The 19,959-nt window shown below is 41.1% G+C and overlaps 1 protein-coding gene and 2 non-coding genes across 6 annotated transcripts in view; 1 reads left to right on the top strand and 2 right to left on the bottom strand.

Annotated features, from left to right (window-relative positions):
* The window catches only part of AKAP6 (A-kinase anchoring protein 6), a 624,611-nt gene extending 606,522 nt beyond the window's left edge, over nucleotides 1-18,089 (bottom strand). The window contains exon 1 of one of the 4 annotated variants that reach the window (XM_055097463.1): nucleotides 17,852-18,089. The gene's annotated coding sequence lies outside the window, so the exon portion shown is untranslated. The remainder of the gene's footprint in view (nucleotides 1-17,851) is intronic. The other 3 variants (XM_014347547.3, XM_034937404.3, XM_055097462.2) reach the window with 3 other exon arrangements.
* A 292-nt stretch (nucleotides 18,090-18,381) lies between these two features.
* LOC112437141 (U6 spliceosomal RNA) lies at nucleotides 18,382-18,488 on the top strand. Its single transcript, XR_003025791.1, has one exon. It is a non-coding gene; the product is annotated as a U6 spliceosomal RNA (small nuclear RNA).
* A 1,011-nt stretch (nucleotides 18,489-19,499) lies between these two features.
* On the bottom strand, nucleotides 19,500-19,606 carry LOC112437140 (U6 spliceosomal RNA). The gene has a single exon (XR_003025790.1). It is a non-coding gene; the product is annotated as a U6 spliceosomal RNA (small nuclear RNA).
* Nucleotides 19,607-19,959: the final 353 nt, after the last annotated feature.

The raw sequence follows: 19,959 nt of genomic DNA, 5'->3' as shown, positions 1-19,959 counted from the left end.
CCTCCCTGAAGGAATTCTCTTGTGAGTTCTGGCAATTATAAAAAGTAGCAAGGGGCCAGGTGCAGTGGCTCACGCCTGTAATCCCAGCACTTTGGGAGGCCGAGGCTGGTGGATCAGGAGGTCAAGAGATTGAGACCATCCTGGCCAACAGGGTGAAACCTCATCTCTACCAAAAATATAAAAATCAGCTGGGCGTGGTGGCACATGCCTGTAATCCCAGCTACTTGGGAGGCTGAGGCAGTAGAATTGCTTGAACTTAGGAGGCAGAGGTTGCAGTGAGCCGAAATCACGCCACTGCACTCCAGCCTGGTGACAGAGCTAGACTCTGTCTCAAAAAAAAAAAAAAAAAGTAGCAAGGATGCTAAAGATCAGTTTTAAAAAAATGAAAGTAAGTGTACATTCGGTTCTGGAAACCACATGCTTTTATGCTATCTTAGTCACTAGCAGAGAAGGGTTCCTTGACAAGGAATCAGGCTATAATATTACTTAATACTTAGTATCAAGGCAGGACTGCAAGGTGATATTTACCATGACTTTCCTTGTACCAAGGGCTGGATTTCCAGCAACTCCTTCCCTGGGGCCAAAGTCTAATACTTTTATGGCCAGAAGAAGTTATGTAACAAGTCAGAGGAGATGAAGGCGGGAATTAGATCCAGGTCCAAAGTGTCAGTGGCATTGTGCACAAAAAACTGACTCCTAGAGGGAATAAAGGTCAAAGCTGATCTGACCACTTGGCAGTTTGAGGATGTCATTAGTTGGATAAAATGTCTGAAGTCTGGCCAGGCGTGGTGGCTCACGCCTGTAATCCCAGCACTTTGGGAGGCCGAGGCGGGCGGATCACCTGAGGTCAGGAGTTCGAGACCAGCCTGACCAACATGGAGAAACACTGTCTCTACTAAAAATCCAAAAATTAGCTGGGCGTGGTGGCGGATGCCTGAAATCCCAGCTACTTGGGAGGCTGAGGCAGGAGAATCACTTGAACCCAGGAGGTGGAGGTTGTGGTGAGCCAAGATCGCGCCATTGCACTCCAATCTGGGCAACAAGAGCGAGACTCCGTCTCAAAAAAAAAAAAAGGCTGAAGTCTAACCCATTCAAAAGGGGTAGCTCGCACCTCATCTGCCAGCTCTACACCGAAATAAGAAAGGAAGCCCAGCTTCTGACACTTCTTCCAGCAGTCAGTAGGATGGCTTGACAACCGGCGCCAGACCCTAATCATCCCTTCACCATACCCCAGTGGGAAAGTATCCCTAGTACAGGGTTCAACAACACTCTGTCTCTAAGGGTGACAAACAAGAGGTTTACAAGCTATTTTAACTGAGGTGAAGGGAGACCTGGAAAGAGGCAGTAGATGTGTCCTTGGATGGCCACACTTGTCTAATTGACGTCTTTGTGTGAATTACAAGGTTCTCATTCTGGGCCAGGTGCGGTGGCTCACACCTGTAATCCTAGCACTTTGGGAGGCCAAGGCAGGCAGATTGCCTGAGCTCAGGAGTTCGAGACCAGCCTGGGCAACATGATGAAACCCCATCTCTACCAAAATATGAAAACTTAGCCAGGCATGGCAGCATGCACCTGTAGTCCCAGCTACTCGAGAGGCTGAGGCAGGCGGAGGTTGCAGTGAGCCAAGATCACACCGCTGCACTCCAGCCTGGGCAACAAGCAAGACTCCGTCTCAAAAAAAAAACCCTCACTCTGGATGGACACAGCACCATGCGTGCACAGCTTGGATGGAATGCTAACTGGATTTTAGCCCCCATGGCTTTCTATACTTGGGAACAGTGCACAACACACAGCCACACAGTGCTGCCCCATTCCATAGTTCAGAACTAAAAATAAATTAGGTTCAAGGCAGTGTTGAAAAAGACAGTAGGTCTCATGTCTGGGTCAGCCCAACCCAAAAGCAGCCTTCTCATATTCTTCTGCAGACTCCTCTGGGGCATCAGTCTGTGCCATGTGAGCTAAGAGAAGAGGGTGTTAGGAGGAGCAAGAGTGGAGGGGACACGGTGGCCCTGCCAGGACTCACACTCAAGCCAGCCATGTCCTAACCATACTTTGACACAGCCACTGAGGCCCAATACACACCCATCATCAGCTCAGTCACCACCATCTGTCCCTGAGGAAAATTATAGAAGAACTCATGCTTGCTTATTCTGGGATACATTTGGGGATCCAACAATGATATATGAAAAATCAGGCTAAATGGCATGGTCATCAATTAAAAACAAATAGGGAAAGGCATGCAAATCAGGATCTAACGGATTCTAAAAGAAGAGGAATGGGACTACACCCATCCCATCACTACTCCAAACACCAAGAACAGATAAAACGTAAAAAGATATTTAAAAGGGATGCTCTAAAGCAAGATAATGATCTCTTTTGGCCCAACTGATTTCAGCTCTTCAGGATTCATGGGAATTCCACACATGGTGGGTACCCTGAGCCAAGCTCACTATGAGAAATCAGGACTAGACCAGTGTCTCCCACCCATCCTACCAGTGACATAAGAGCTACTACAGCTGCTGCCTGATGTTTAAGCCTCCTGTGAAGCTTCAAACAAAGGGAGACAGAAGGAAACTGTCACAGTCCTGAAATTAAAGTAACTTATCCTGAGCAAGCTGCCACAAACGCAGGGACTGGACTTGTGACCTATTCAGTCCCCACTACCCATAAAATACCTGGTTCTGAGCTGACATTCCAGGGGGACTAAGGGAGAGACAACCATTCAGGAAGGAATGAGTGAAGAAAGAGGGAAAGAGGGACACTCTCTAAATGAAGAAAACCAACAAATGTCAGCCAACACAGCAAATGCAATGGAAAAAATAATCCAAAAAGGGTATATATATTTTCAGGATCTTCACAGAGATAGTGGAAGGAATAACATTCATTTAAAAGATGAAATGAAAACATGCACAAATGAAACTAGAAGAGGCAAACGAAAAATATGATAAATGAAAAATACAGAAACCGAAAAGCTTAATGAATTAGATCACCTCTAGTCTGTACACTCTCAAAAAAAGATTAGGGAATTGAAAAACTATGCTGAGAGTACACTACTGAGAAGGAGAAAAAATTATGAATGGGCAGTTAAGAGACATGGAGAATATACAGATATCCTTCAAAATACAATCAAGTGCAGAAAAACAGAGAGTTGGAATTAGAAGGGCAGCAGTATTCAAAGGATTAGTGGCTAATAATTTGCAAGAACTGAAGAAACACAAGAAACCACATTTCAAAATGCATTCTGTAAAGCAAGGTGAATCAATAAAAATAAATTCACAACCATAGTGTGTTGTCAAACTACAAAACATTGTAAAAATTACTAGAGAAAAGACAAATTCCTATGAAGGAATGACAATTAGACTGACAATGGGTTTTCCATCAGCTACAATCAATGCCAAAAGAGAATGGAGTATAGTTCCCACATACTGAGAGAAACTAATTATCTACCTTGAATTCTATATGTAGCTATTTAGGCAAAATAGACAAAGAGAGTTTACCACTCACAGACTCCCACTGAAAAAAACATTTAAAAACTGAAGAATGCACTTCAGGAAGAAACAATCCAGAGAACAATGAGGAGAGAAATTGACAAAAATATAATAGTGGCATATTTAATTCTTAACCATAAAAATAACTATTTTGTGGGGTTTTGGGGGGGTTTATTTAAAGGTAAAATAAAACTCTAGACAACAACAAGAAGAAAGATACGTGGAGTATCTGTACAGGGGGAGGGGAGGAATCAATAGATTATTTTCTTATCCATAGGAGAAGAGATATACTGAATAAACACAGGCCTTATAGACATTTCAAAATTGAAGTATGTGTTAAAACTGTAAGGACAACTAATAAAACAAGAAAAATACATCATATATATTCCAAGCCAACAAAGGGAATGAAGGGGAATAGAGAAAAAAAAAATCCCACAGAAGGTAGAAAAGAAAAAAAAGGCAGCAAGGAGAAAGGGTGATTGCGGCAGAAGTGCCCAGATGTCTGCCAAAGGTCTGTGTTCCTCTACCACGTGAGGGAGGGTCGTTGGAAGTGGCTGCCACAGTAACTTTATTTCCTAGGTCCCTCTTGCATCTAGGTGGGACCATGTGACTAGTTCTCATCTATGAAATGTGAGAGGTGACATAAATTACTTCCAGGCTAATGTGGTTAAAGAAGCAGGTGTGTCTACTCCACTGCCTCTTTCCCTTTCTGTGGTGATTATGCACCCCACACATACGGAGTGACAGAGCCACTAGATGGAAGGAAGGAGCCTGGTTTCCTGAATGACTGCAAGGGGCAGACCATCTGTCCTATCTGTGCCACTGACTGGATTTCACATGATAAAATATAACTGCTTTATATTTTAGATAAAATATAACTGCTTTATATTTTAGATAAAATATAACTGCTTTATATTTTAGATAAAATATAACTGCTTTATATTTTAGATAAAATATAACTGCTTTATATTTTAGATAAAATATAACTGCTTTATATTTTAGATAAAATATAACTGCTTTATATTTTAGATAAAATATAACTGCTTTATATTTTAGATAAAATATAACTGCTTTATATTTTAGATAAAATATAACTGCTTTATATTTTAGATAAAATATAACTGCTTTATATTTTAGATAAAATATAACTGTTTTACATTTTAGATAAAATATAACTTTTATATTTTATAATATACATAAAGTATAATTATTTTATAAACTATATAAGTATTACTATATATATAAATATTAAATATAATTATTTTATCATGTAAAATCTAATCTTCAATGTGCTGAGCCACTGAGGTCTCTGGATTAATCTGTAACCTCAGCCAATACTGCCTTAAGTAATATAAATGGTAAACAGAAAACACAAAATAAGCCAAATATATCAACAATCACAAAAATGTAAATAGATTAAGGCAGGGGTTGGCAAACTATAGCTGGCAGAACAAATCTACCCATGCCCATTTATTCACGTGGCCTGAGGCTGCTTTTGAGTAGCTGTAACAGATGCTGTATGACCCACAGAACCTAAAATATTTACTGGCTGACAGAAAAAGGTCGCTAACCCCCAGATTAAATCTACATATTTTGAAATGGAATGAGATTGGTTTAATTTTTAAGATCTGAACAATGTTATTTATGACAAACATAATTTTGAAAATCACACCAAAGACTAGAAAATACACAGAAGGATAAAGATATTCCAAGCAAATATTAACCAAAAGGATACATACTTAGCAATATTGATACAATATAAAAGTTAACCACAACTGCATTAATATGGATAAATAAGTAAACTACATTAAAAAAGTAAACTACATAAAAATAAAATTAAAAAGATATACCCACAAAATATAACAATCTTGAACTTACAAGTGCCTCATTACATAAAGCAAAAATAAGAGTTACAATGAAAATTTTTTCAGAACTATAAATAAAGAGGCAAATCTTACCACAAATCTTTCAGAAACTGATAAACCAATAAATTTTGGTTAAAGAAGCAGCAGTTAAAAGATTTGAAAGCTGTGAGAGAACAGGTGAGGGTTTCAGAACCACCTGAGGGGCTTGTTCAAGTAACACATACACTGCCCAGCTTATCCAGAGAGAAGAAAAGTGAGAGATCCTTTGAGAACAACTGATTCAGTATATCTCTTTGATTGTGGAAGAGGGGCATACCTTAGGGGTGTTATGCTATTGTCTTAGTATGATTTGTGCTACTATAACAAAATACCTAAGACTGAGTGATCTATAAAGAAGAGAAATGTATTCTGTCACCGTTCTGGAGGCTGGAAAGTCTAAGATCAAGGCATCAGCAGGTTCAGTTGTCTGGTATGGTCTGATCTCTGCTTCCAAGATGGCACCTTGAATGTTGTGTCCTCACATGGCACAACATTAAGCCCTCCTTGAAGCCTTTTTATAAAGGCACTAATCCCATTCACAAGGGATGGAGCCCTCCTGACCTAATCACCTCTTAAATGTCTCACCTCTTAACAGCATTACATTAGCCGTTAAGTTTCAACATTTGAATTTTGGAAGTGGAAGGGACACATTCAAACCATAGCAGCTATGATTGAAAAATTAAAAAAAAAAAGGTTAAGAACTGTCTTTCTCCAGGTGGGGAACAGCAGTCAATCTCAATGATAAGTGCTCTGAAAAGAAACATATGTTGATTTACCAAGTATTTAAATCGTTTCCAACACGAGCTTCTCCATAGCTACCAGGGATATAAAAGGACTGGAATAAGAAGAACAAAACATCTGTTATAACAGTGATCAGGTATCGCTCCTGAATTTCTGAATAATTGTTCCTAAAATTCAAAATGGGTCAAAGCTTTGTCTTATTATTACAGATTCAGTTTAACTAAATAAGAACGGCTCAAAACAGGTAATATTTTTTAAGTTGTTCAAAACAATCTATATATTGACCCAAAATGTTGGCCATCCAGCTTTAGGGAAATTTTATCAACAGACAATGTATTAAAAGGTACTCCATTCTCTTTAAAAGTTCAAGGTCCAGACCGGGCGCGGTGGCTCACGCCTGTAATCCTAGTACTTTGGGAGGCCGAGGCAGCGGATCATGAGGTCAGGAAATCGAGACCATCCTGGCTAACACGGTGAAACTCCGTCTCTACTAAAAATACAAAAAAAAATTAGCCGGGCATGGTGGCGGGCGCCTGTAGTCCCAGCTACTCGGGAGGCTGAGGCAGGAGAATGGCTTGAACCCGGGAGGCGGAGCTTGCAGTGAGCCGAGATGGTGCCACTGCACTCCAGCCTGGGCTACAGAGCGAGACTCCACCTCAAAAAAAAAATAAAAATAAAAATGAAAATAAAAAAAATTCAAGGTCCAGCCGGGCTCAGTGGCTCACGCCTGTAATCCCAGCACTTTGGGAGGCCAAGGCGGGCCGATCACGAGGTCAGGAGATCGAGACCATCCTGGCTAACACGGTGAAACCCCGTCTCTACCAAAAATATAAAAAATTAGCCAGGCATGGTGGCGGGCGCCTGTAGTCCCAGCTACTAGGGAGGCTGAGGCAGGAGAATGGCGTGAACCCGGGAGGCGGAGCTTGCAGTGAGCCGAGATGGTGCCACTGAACTCCAGCCTGGGCGACAGAGCGAGGGAAAAAAAGTTCAAGGTCTCAGCCTGGCCAATATGGTGAAACCCTGTCTCTACTAAAAATACAAAAATTAGCTGAGTGTGGTGGCGGTTGCCTGTAATCCCAGTACTCAGGAGACTGAGGCAGAAGAATCGCTTGAACCCGGGAGGTGAAGGTTGCGGTGAGCCGAGATTGTGCCATTGCACTCCCGCCTGGGTAACGAGAGAGAGACTCGGTATCAAAAAAAAAAAAAAAAAAAAAAAAGCTCAAGGTCAAAGTTCATTGAGCAAAATAAATCTAATTTAGTCTAAGGAAACCATCAAAGGGCAGTTTAACTCTGTGACAAAATAGAAGAATGGAAGTTCCTCCTCTAATCAGCATCAGTCCATTTGATTTCCCTTCCCATAAGCAACTCTAGCCACTGCTTATGGGAAGGGATTTATAATAATGTAGTCAATGTAGCAAAATCTCCTTTACCAAAGTAAGTTCTGTGACCATTGAAATTTCTAATGAATATATTTTGAGAATATATCATCAAAGCCAAGAGTAAAGAAATTGTGTGTAAATAATGGACTGTAGGCAATATTTTGGAGTAATGAGGAGTGCAGTTGATAGAAAAGAAAATTCTAATGTGGAAGGCAGAGAATCACTACTGTTTCTTAAAGAGATGAGTGACATGGTGAAAATGGTGTTTGTACAAATGGCAGACAATTATGCACAAAAGGGATTACAGGAAGAGGAGAGAAGCTAGAAGACTTCTGTTTTTGGTGGTGGTTCTTTTTTTTTTTTTGAGACACAGTCTCACTCTGTCACCCAGGCTGGAGTGTGCAGTGGCATGTTCTCAATTCACTGCAACCCCCACCTCCCAGGTTCAAGCAATTCTTATGCCTCAGCCTCCTGAGTAGGTGGGATTATACAGGTGTGCGTCATCAGGCCTGGCTAATTTTTTGTATTTTAGTAAAGATGGGATTTCACCATGTTGCCCAGGCTGGTCTCCAACTCCTGAGCTCAAGCAATCTGCCCACCTTGGCCTCCCAAAGTGCTAGAATCCACAGGCATGAGCCACCACGCCCAGCCTTAAAGCTAGAAGACTTTTGGATAGTTCAGGTATGAGGCAGTGTGGGTAGGGGCTTAGAGCTCCAAGAGAATGAGATGTAATGTGAATGAAGCCTGGAGAGGAGGAACCAACTGGACTTTGTGAATAACTCCATGAGAGAGGAGGAGGAGGCCGGAGAAGAAAGGAGGAAGGCAGAATGGAGGAAGAAGACGACTACATTTTCAAAACTTTGGTCCAGGCAAGGTGACAGGGAAAAGAAACCTGTATTGACTTGTGGAAGGTTAGTTAGTTTTAGGCTCCTGGAATGTAAGATAAAAAAAAAAAAAAAAAAGGAAAGATTAAAAACCAGGCCAACAATTGGAGAACACAGTGATTTACAAAGGGTAGCTAGCCCACAGAGCCCTGCATCAGAATCCCCTGGGTGCCTGTTCAAATACAGATTCCAGGGCTCCTCTCCAGACCTACTAAATCACCGTTCCCAGTGCTGGGACCCAGGAATCTGGATCATATGAGTTCACAGAAGGGACATACTGAGCACACTGGCCTGTATCCCCTATTGAACCAGAGATGCACATATGCACATTCTGTATACCAAATCCCAAGTGGCTAAGCTTACCCAAGGTTACTGAAGTGGAAGCAGGATCCAAGCACTAAGCCTGGGGGTCTCAGTGGTTATGGGTTATGGGTTATGGATAGAGCAGCCAGTGAGGGATACAGAAAACAAGAAGTTTATAAACTTAGCATGAACCAGGATTATACATCACAAGAATGAGGACGTTTCTAGTGGAAGCATCATTGGATAGTTGAATGTTGGGTTTTGCCCCACCCCCCCCCCCCACTCTGAAGTACTAGGTGATTATACTGGAACCTTAACAGCTGACTGAGAATACAGTTTGAGCCTGCTGATACTCACTCTAGACAATAACAAAGATCAATTGGCTAATAGTAGGTACAAGTAGTAAAACATTTAAGTCTTAATTTCCTCAAAGAGACAGCAGATCTTACCTCTCTCATTTTCATCATGTATTTAATAAACAGGACCCAAATGTACAAAACGTTTGTGTTAAAAAAATTAAGAAACATGTTAAACAGATAATACCTAATATTCTAAGCTTTGGGTGGTGGGGAAGGTGACTGGCCCTAAGTTTGCTTTCCCTTAAATTTACACCGTTTCCTTTCCAGTGTTGTTGTTTTTAACTGGTCATAATTTCCAAGATAACAGCTGACTACTGGGTTGTATTCCTCAGCTTAAGAATTGTAGGCAAGTGTTCTTCAGGATGTAGTGAAGGTCTCTGATGCAAATGCCCAAATGTTTTTGAATTAATGAATTATAAAAACCCGGCCAGGCATGGTGGCTCACACCTGTCATCCCAGCACTTTGCGAGGCCGAGGTGGGCAGATCACGAGGTCAAGAGATTGAGACCATCCTGGCCAACATGGTAAAACCCCATCTCTACTAAAAATACAAAAATTAGCTGGGTGTGGTGGCGTGTGCCTGTAGTCCCAGCTACTCAGAAGGATGAGGCAGGAGAATCGCTTGAACCCAGTAGGCGGAGGTTGCAGTGAGCCAAGATCGTGCCACTGCACTCCAACCTGGAGACAGAGCGAGACTCCATCTCAAAAAAAAAAAAAAACTAAAATAAAAAATAAATTTAAAAAATTCCAATCACCGCAAACCTTAAAATTGAAAAGTTTCTCACCGCAACAACAGCAATTTACACACCTGCTATGCTTTGCAATGTACAAGGCACAAGCGTTTCTCACAGATCTTTCTGTCAACCCTAAAAGGCAAGCAGGGTAGTTATTATCCCCATCTCACAAGAGAATGTGGGTTGTTCAAGGGCTGGGACTGGGGTTTGAACTCTGACCATCAGACCAAAATATCGTTCCATGACACCCAAAACACACAATTAATTAAAAAGAAATTTTTTTCACTCTGTAAAAATAATTGGACAGGAAGATTTGATTAATAAATGTTTTACTTGCAATTAACACTATCAAATATGACAACAGGGGCAGCCTCAGTTTTTTTGGTAGATTGAAACTTAGACTTCTTGGTAAACAAAAACCTTCATGAGCTGTGTGAATGAACAGAGTTGATGGGGGGAGTGAAATCACAGCGTCAATAAAGAGATGTGAAATGTAAAGGCTTTATGCACCTTGGGTCCTAGCATGAGAAATTAACTCCTACCCACCTTTACAACCCAGGAATATACAGAGCCATTCCTAGAAGCAGTGAGGCTGGCCCATAGAGGCGATCATGTAGGAGGGCCTGAACAGCCACCAGGGGAAGAAGTGAGTGGAGGCTCATAATAGGAGTCCAGGGGTGTTTGTCACTCAGACCCACTGTTCTAGAATGATTCAGGTTAAACCTAGCTAGAGTAGAAGTGGCTAAGATTAAAAAGTTAATTACAGGCCAGGCGTGGTGACTCATGCCTGTAATCCCAGCACTTTGGGAGGCCGAGGCAGGCGGATCATGAGGTCAGGAGATCAATACCATCCTGGCTAACACGGTGAAACCCTGTCTCTACTAAAAATACAAAAAAATTAGCCAGGTGTGATGGCGGGCGCCTGTAGTCCCAGCTACTCAGGAGGCTGAGGCAGGAGAATGGCGTGAACCTGGGAGGCGGAGCTTGCAGTTAGCTGAGATCACACCACTGCACTTCAGCCTGGGTGACAGAGCAAGACTTCGTCTCAAAAAAAAAAAAAAAAAAAGTTAATTTCAAAGAATAATCTCATTAATAGCTTCCTAAGACCCTGAGAACCCAAGACAACATTGTTTTGTGATACTGACTGCGCTGAAGAGCAGCATGAGAAGACATCACGATGTAGAAGTTATTTCTGAAATCGCCCCCATGTGAGCAAACCCTGTCTCACCATGAAGTGAGGTACAGTCATGGAAAGATGTTGTTACAGTTGTGTGACTTTATTATACATTATTTCATTCAGAAAGTATTGAGGTCAGACTTTGTGGCAGGCATTGTTGTAGACAGTTGGAATACAGCAATAAATAGAACAGATGAAGTCTTGCTCTTTGGAAATGTTATTCTAGTTGGGGAAGACAGAAAGCAAGCAAAGAAATAAACACGTGTGTGATGGAAAGAGCTGCCACGAAAAAAGTAAAGCAGGATAAAGGGAATATGACTTGGCAAAATGCAAGTTGTGTTTCTGCTTTAAATCTGTTTTTATAAATCATTGAAAATCCATTTGAATAATCTTAGTAGTTGTGAATGTTGAGGATCATTTCATAATGATAACAGAATCAATTCATCAAGAAGACACAGCAATCCTAAATACGTATGTAATAGGAGAACTTCAAAATACATGAAGAAAAAAATGTCAGAACTGAAAGGTCAGATTGAGAACTCTGGAATTACAGCTGGAAATTTAAACAGTCCTCTTTGAATAACTGATGAAAGATATACAGAAAATAAGGATATGCATGATTTGAACATTATCAACTAAGTTGGCTAAATAACCCATGTGACAAAGAAAAATATTTAAAAATATAAACACAGTACAATAAAATTTGTAGGATTCAGCTAAAGTAGTGCCTAGAAAGAAATGTATGGCTTTAAATGTTTGTATTAGGAAAGAAAAAAGGTCTAAAATTAACAATCTAAACTTCTACCATGAGAAACTAGAGAAAGAAGAGGCAATTAAACCAAGAGTAAACAAAAGGGAGGAAATAATAAAAAGCAGAAATCAACAGAAAATGAACAATTCTATTTTGGGTTTCCAAAAAACCCAAAAACTGGTTTTTCAAAAAATGTAATAAAACTGATAAATTTCTGGCCAGATGGATCAAGAAAATAAGAGAGAAAATACAAAATACCAACATCAGCAATGAAAGAGACTACACTACATATACTATACTACAAAGATTAAAAGAAAATAAGGTAATATGAAAAATTTAATGCTGCTACTTTAGGACAAAACTACTCTTTTCCTTGGAAAAAAACAGAAGCACATACAGAGTTATATTTCTTTGAAATAGCTGTTTCTAAGTGTAGTCAACCATGTAACTATCACTTTTAACCAAAGTAACTTCTATTTTGCAGAGAAAAGTGGGGGGCTGGATAATTGTGAACTGTCACAACCCAGCATTTTATCAGATTAGCAGAGGTCATCAATATGCATAACACAACTTTCTACAGTGGCTAATATCCCTAATACAACTTCTCAAAGTGGCAAAAATAAACACGTTCCTTAATATGACCCAAAGAGATAGCCTGTCTATAGCACATAAAAATAAAAAGCAAAAGTAAAGCTATAATTATGCTTAATAACTAATATTTTAATTGTTACTTAGAAATTATCTAGATATGCACTGATTTTTCCATTAATTAGCCCAATTTAAAACCGATCCAAGACTTTAATTTACATAGATCTCGGAAACTTATCTTCAATCTGACATGCTACAGACCAATGACTAACGAAAAGTTCACCAAAACAAGTATGCAACTTGGTCAAACGCAAATTTACATTTTTCATAAGCAAGCATTAAGTAGAAGTAATGCAAGCTTATTTGATCAGTAAACCTGCATACACTTAGAAAAACATACCCAGGCACAATAAAAATCTACACTTATATATAACACTGATAAGCCAAAGAAGACACAGCTGTTTTTACTAAACCAAATTAATACAACAGTCTAGTTTACCAAAGATTTTCCTAAATTATGTGAATTTGAATTCTTAAAATGTTCCTAAGCTGGTTGCTTTTGGAATACTTTTTAAATCTAGCACATTGAAATTTTTAGAAATTCCATTTCTTATTTTCTGGGAATTATTGGCATACTATGCTTATGTAAGCATTTATTCATCTCTTAAACCAGCAGTCTCCAACTTTTTTTGGCACCGGGGACTGGTTTCCTGGAAGACAAATTTTCCCTGGGGTTGGCGGGATAGACGGTTTGGGGATGAAACTGTTCCACCTCAGATCATCAGGCATTAGATTCCCATAAGGAAGGTGCAACCTAGATCCCTCACAATCACAGTTCACAATAGGGTTTGTACGCCTATGAGAATCTAATGCTGCTGCTGATCTACCAGGAGGCAATGCTCGCATGCCCTCTGCTCACCTCCTGCTGTGCGGCTGGGTTCCGAACAGGTCACAGACAGGTACTAGTCCATTGCCTGGGGGTTGGGGACCTTTGTCTTAAATCAATCAGAACCGGACTCCTTTAATGTAGGAGATTTCATAATCTAAGTTGTTAACACCCTCTGGATTTAGGAAAGCATTACACATTCATATAATGAGAGATAAAGACTTTTCTGAATTACAAACATGCAGACATAGAGTTTATAGCTTTAATTCTAAAATTTCACTCACGGGTCAAGAATAAACACAGAAGCACAAAAAAAATTACTAATTCAGATATCAAAGAGCTGTTCCCCTTCTTGATGGGCACAATATTCTTAATTGATTTGAGCCCAAAATGGACAAAAGGTATATAAACAAGACTAATAAACTAGTTTCTCTATAGTCTGTCACCCAACAGAGACTAGATCTCTATAAATATTAATCCATTCACAGAGCTTACCAAATGATTAGACCATGACACCAAATTCCCAATCATTGTTTCCACCCAGTACAGCAGACACACTGGCTGGCTGGAAGCAAAACAGAGACAAACCACAAACTTAATAGAGAAAAATATTAAAATTAGAAAAACAGAGTCACCAAAGTTCTATTGTCATTTGGCAGCCAAGAAAAAAATGTGTTTGGGCTTTAAGCAGCCCACAAGCTAGTCTGGTGAAACGTATATCTGGTTTTGTTAAGATGAATCCAATAGACAACTCATTGGAAGACCTCCAAACTTTTAAAAAGACAATTTTTTTTAAAAAGTGGATAAAATCATGCCTCTCATACACATAAAAAATGAACACACGTTAAAGATTTTATCACGAATCAATGCAGAAACGCAGGAGACGTTACAACTAGTTCAAAAGAGAAATAAAAAAATTATGTGGAATAAAGGAAGGTTGAATGTGCAAATGGAAGCAAAACTGGGTTCTTCCACAGTGGTGAAGAGAAGTCAATTGAACTTCCAGTCAGGAGAGAATTTGCACAGCTATAAACAGAAATTATTAACTGCCATCAGTTATCTACAATCTACAGAGTTGTAAAATAGCTTCCATAGAATGTGAATCAGATTTTGTATTTTCCAGACAATCCAGTTTTCTACCTGGGCACAAATGTTTTTTCCATACAAATAACATCTATTTGTAAATAACATTTTTCTGAAATAACATTTCAGAAAAGTGGATGAGTGTATATAGAGTTAAATTTGTAGTAATTACAAGAAATTAAGAAGTTCCTCTCTGACATGGTTTTTTCCCTACCATAAAACAGAACATGAGGTTTACACATCTTCTACACATTAGGGAACTGGTTGCCATGAAAGGGCTCCAAGCACCAAAATATCTCACATCAGCTTTACCAGAGTGACTTTCTCATTTCATTAAAAGTAGCCATTAAAACACAGATAGGTCATATGGGTGATATGCCAGTGATCCTCTGAATACAGTGGCATAAGTCAATCCTCTGGAAACTGTAAGAAGTTGGGTCTGGGAATCTATCACTAAGAAAGCTTGAGAAATACTGTTCTAGCATATTTTAGTTTGTGGAGTTAGTTAGCAGAGCCCTGAAGAAATAAAACCCAGACTGATGAGTCTTTAAATATCCTTACAATTGTAAGTGGGACATTTAGGAGGAGTCTTGGGGAGCCAGTGGGTGCATTATGAGGGAAGGAAGTATGGCCATAAAAGGAAGCCAGTAGCAAAGAAAGGGGCCTGGTGGGGAACTCGAAACAAGCTTCACCTGATGTAGTGTGTCTGATGGAAAAGAAAGGAGAAGAGAGGAAAGAAAGAAGGGTGCTGACAAGCCCAAAGAAGATCTTATAAAGGCTGAGAGCTCACAGGAGGCGTGGAGAGAAAGAGAGAGGCAGAGGGAGAATGCAGAAAGATATCTCACAGACACCCCGGCCGTACTCAGGACAATTAAATCAGAATCTCTTTCCAGGCACAGTGGTGTGCACCTGTAAACCCAGCTACTTGAGAGGCTGAGGCAGAAGGATCATTTGAACCCAGGAGTTCCAGATCAGCCTAAGCAACATAGTGAAGACCCTGTCTGAAAACGACAATAACAAAGTCAGAATCTCCAGGGGAGGACTCAGTCACTCGTATTTTTAAAAGCTCTTGTGATTGCGACCTGCAGCCCAGGTTGATAACCTTTGTTTCCCACCTGGAGTTCACCAATTTCACACCAGGTGACGCCGGTCATTGATGCTGTGGTTCTAAATGACTCATCTGTTCCTTGCTAAAGAGGATGTGAGGATTTAGGATGAGTTCCTTCTTCTTTTTAATTAGAGCAAAATTCCTGAAGAGGAAATGACCTGTGGTTTTTGACTTTCAATTGTGTCACATCACCAAATGTGCCCTTTCTGTGAGTAAAAAGAACAAGGTCAGCTTTCCACTTAGTGTGTGCTGTCTTGTTCTGCAGTCAAATGAGCAGAACTCAGAAATATAATTGTAAAATGGCAGGCTTGAGGTCTTTATCTTTTTCTTTGTAGTTTACTGCAAATAGTTTGACCTAGTAATACTACAAATGGTGCAGTGAAAACAGCAATGAATTCGGCATCAGAAGATGGTAGGACCAGTGGCCAATCTTGCCCAGGGAGGTCACTACACTTATATCAGCCTCAGTTTCCTCTTCCAAAAAATAAGATACAACTCTTTGGATCTAAAATGTCATTGATTGCGAAATGCACCATAGTTTTACATGTCACAAAGGAAAGGTAGTTGTTTTATTTCAGTTAATGTACATCGTTAAAATTATTATGTTTATTGATGAGTTCAAATGTTCCAGAATATAAAAATAAAACATTTGTCTCACTGAAAAAATCCTTTAAATAAATTTCTTAAAGCCAATTTGTTAATAATTCCTATTAAGTAAGACTCATCGTGAGGGTGGTGGGGGGAGTGCGGTGGCTCACGCCTGTAATCCCAGCACTTTGGGAAGCTGAGGCAGGTGGATCACCTGAGGTCAGGAGTTTGAGACCAGCCTGGCCAACACGGCGAAACCCCGTCTCTACTAAAAATACATAGCCGGGGCGTGGTGGCGCACGCCTGTAGTCCCAGCTAATTGGGAAGCCGAGGCAGGAGAATCACTTGAACCTGGGAGGCGGAGGTTGAAGTGAGCCGAGATCGCACCACTGCACTCCAGCCTGGTTGCCAGAGTGAGACTCCGTCTCAAAAAAAAAAAAAGACTCATCGTTCTCAAATGAGTCAAATCATACAAAATATTATTTAATTAAATAGCCACCTACCTCATAACTTTCCTATAAGGATGTGATAAAGAACACTATTTCCTCCTAAAAAAAAACGTGATTGGAAATTCATATATGCTTAACCACGGGTACTAACACTAGAGTTGTTTTTGTCAAAATGCAAATACGGCATCTTAAATATTTTTGAGTTTAGCAGAAGCCAATAATGTTTTAATGTTGCAAGTGTGCAGTGTGAAGACATGCTAAACTCAAAAATGTTTAAGATCTCATATTTGCATTTGGCAAAAACAACTTTAATCTAGCCTAATAAAAGTAATTTGTTAGAACGAGTAACCAAACAACTATGGAAAGCACCTGCTCATGGGATCAAATGATCCAGAGACTCAAATGACATCAACACTCTTTCCTAATTTCTTTCCCTGATCCTATTATTCTCTCAATTCTCTTCCATGGGATACAGAACTTGGCCACCATAGGCCAGGGGTTAAATCCTTATAACTCACAAGTAAACTTATAACTCACAAACTCACAATGTTTGTTTATAAACATTGGTTAATGGGTACAAAGATACAATTAAAGAAGAGGGAAAAAATTCTGATGCTCTATTGCACGGTAGGGTGAAAATGGTTAACAGTAAAATTCTGTATACCACAAAATAGAAGAGAGGCTACTGAATGTTCTCACCACAGAGAAAGGATAAATGCATGAGGTGGTGGATACACTACCTTGATTGGATCGTTATACAACATAGATATGTATCGAAACATCAAATTGCACCCCATAAATATGTACAATTACAACGTGTCCTCAAAACAAAACAAAAAGCAAGCAAACCACCAGACCAGACCTTCTACTTGGCTTGTTCATGGGTGTATCCTAAAATCATTAAAGGAAAGATTTCTGGGAGACTTTACAGTGTGAGGGGTCAGACGGCTGACCCCACCTGCACCCACAGGTCAGGGGTAGGCATCACTCACACGGGGACAGCCAGCGGATACACTACTCTTGCTGAGGTGCAGTAAGCACACACCCTACCACTGTGTTTGAAGCCGTGCGGGCGTCAAAACAAAACACAACACAACTTAACCAGAATCTAATGAGTCCATTACCCCTAACCATAAATTTTCAAGAAACATGGAGGCTACAGAAACAAGTTAAACGACACCATCAGTAAGTAATGGGCCAAATCCCAAGATCCGCGACATTCCACAGGGCAAATATCCCTCAGTATACGAATGACATGAAGAAAAACGAGGCGAGGGCAATTAGAGGACAATAGACACCCAGGGTCGTAGCAACCGAATACAACCTGGGACCTTGTTTGGATCTCTATGACAATTCGACTGTAATAAGGCATTTCTGAAATAAGGAAATTTGAAATTAGACTGAATATTAGGTGCCATGAAGGAATTACCTTAACTTTTCTAGGTGTGATAATGGTCGGTTAATTACTTTTTTAAAAAAAATTACTCATCAGAGGAAGTTAATGGTGAAACGACCTGTTCTAAAGGTGCGCGCCGACCACGGGCCGGCCCTCTCGGTGCCGCAGCAGCCTCGTTATCGGGGCGTCTCCAGCTCGCCTGGGCGCTGGACCCCGCCGCCGCGGCCGCAGCATTGGCAGCTCCCGGCATGCCCCGCGGGCTGAGCTCCGCGGCACGAGAACTCAAAGCCCCCGGCCTGGGTGCTAAGCGGGGCCCTTTACCCAGGGTGCCCCGGGCGCTCATTTGCATGTCCCACCCAACAGGTAAACCTGACAGGTCGTCGCGGCCAGGTACGACCTGGCGGTCAGAGCACCAAACATACGAGCCTTGTGATGAGTTCCGTTGCATGAAATTCTCCCAAAGGCTCCAAGATGGACCGGAAAGCGCGCGGTTCGGTCACCGTAAGTATAACAGGTGAAAGACTCCCGTGCCTTATAAGGCCTGTGGGTGACCCCTTTTCAACGTGCTCGCTTCGGCAGCACATATACTAAAATTGGAACGATACAGAGAAGATTAGCATGGCCCCTGCGCAAGGATGACACGCAAATTCGTGAAGCGTTCCATATTTTGCGCAGTCTGTCAAGATCATTTCAGCATCTGCTAATTAGTACTAAGGAAATAGTGTGAATCTAAGCAAAAACGGGTGGCACCCAATGACGAAACTGTGGTTTTCATTACAAAAAATTTGTGAAATCTATGAAGTGGGAACGAAGCAGAGTCACCCGAGGAATGTTGTGTGCGAATAGATCGTTAATACGCATTTTGGAAATGGAAAAAGGTCACCTTGTGGCTTCTTCATTGAACTTTTCATTCTGAAGTAGACTTACGGTCTTGTCTCACCAAACAACACAAACTCCAGAGCCCCAGCTTGTTTGGCTTTTGTTCAATAGAAGACCAACTGGCATATGAATTGTCCAATAAATCCTTACTAAATCTTTCCTAACCTAATAAATCTCTCCTAAAGGAAGGAAACATTAGCGCTCATTTCTTGAGCCTACTTTGTGCCATTCTCCATCATCTTAGACCTGAGTGCTTACACCCTTTCTCTTAGACTGCGAGCTGCACAAAGGAAAGGAATGTTACTAAGGGCTGGTATTATCGGAAATCAATGTTGGCCTTTGCCTATAGATTCAAGAGCTCCAGGACCCATTTGAATACTGGCCACAAGTAGCAAGCCCATCTGGATCTGTTTTCACGAGTCTTCTGTTTTCATGTATCCTCTAAGAAGTACTTAGAAAGGGCCGGTTTACATAAATCGGACAGATTCTGTGATGGGAAATTTGATTAGGAGGAATGTTCATTGCCCAGCCTGAAAGCATATTTTAATCAATGAAAACAAGTATTTGGACGCAGATACGAGGATCACCTAGGTAACTTAATAGTAACGTAACTAGGCGCCTCGAAGATGGAGGCTGTCGAGGAAGTGTGCCCACTGTGCGACAGGACTGGTGGGAAGCCCGGACAGCATCGTAGGTGTCTACTGGGCCAAGCTCGCGAGCAGGAAAATGCAGGCCCGGAGAGATCTTGAGCAACCTCTACGAACACCACCGTATCTTGCTCAACGAAGGTCGTTGAACCGCGCAAAATATGGAACGCTTCACGAATTTGCGTGTCATCCTTGCGCAGGGGCCATGCTAATCTTCTCTGTATCGTTCCAATTTTAGTATATGTGCTGCCGAAGCGAGCACGCAACTAAATCTGTCCCCAGGTCTTATAAGGCACGGGAGTTTCTCACTTGTTTAGTTACGGTAACCGAATCGCGCTCTTTCCTGTCCATCTTGGAGCCTTTAGGAGAATTTCACGCAACGGAACTCATCACAAGGCTCGTAAGTTTGGTCCTCTGACCGCCAGGCCGTACCTGGCCGCGACTGATCTGTCAGGTTTACCTGTTGGGTGGGACATGCAAATGAGCGCCCGGGGCACCCTGGGTAAGGGACCCTGCGTGGGACCCAGGCCCCGGGGCTTTGAGTTCTCGTGCCGCGGACTTCAGTCCACAGAGCATGCCGGGAGTCTGGCAGTCCGTGCGGCAGCAGTGGAGCGC

The sequence above is a fragment of the Pan paniscus genome, chromosome 15 (assembly GCF_029289425.2).
Source record: "Pan paniscus chromosome 15, NHGRI_mPanPan1-v2.0_pri, whole genome shotgun sequence".
NCBI lineage: Eukaryota > Metazoa > Chordata > Mammalia > Primates > Hominidae > Pan > Pan paniscus.
Note: the sequence above shows the minus strand (reverse complement) of the source record. Positions and strands in the feature narration are given on the sequence as shown.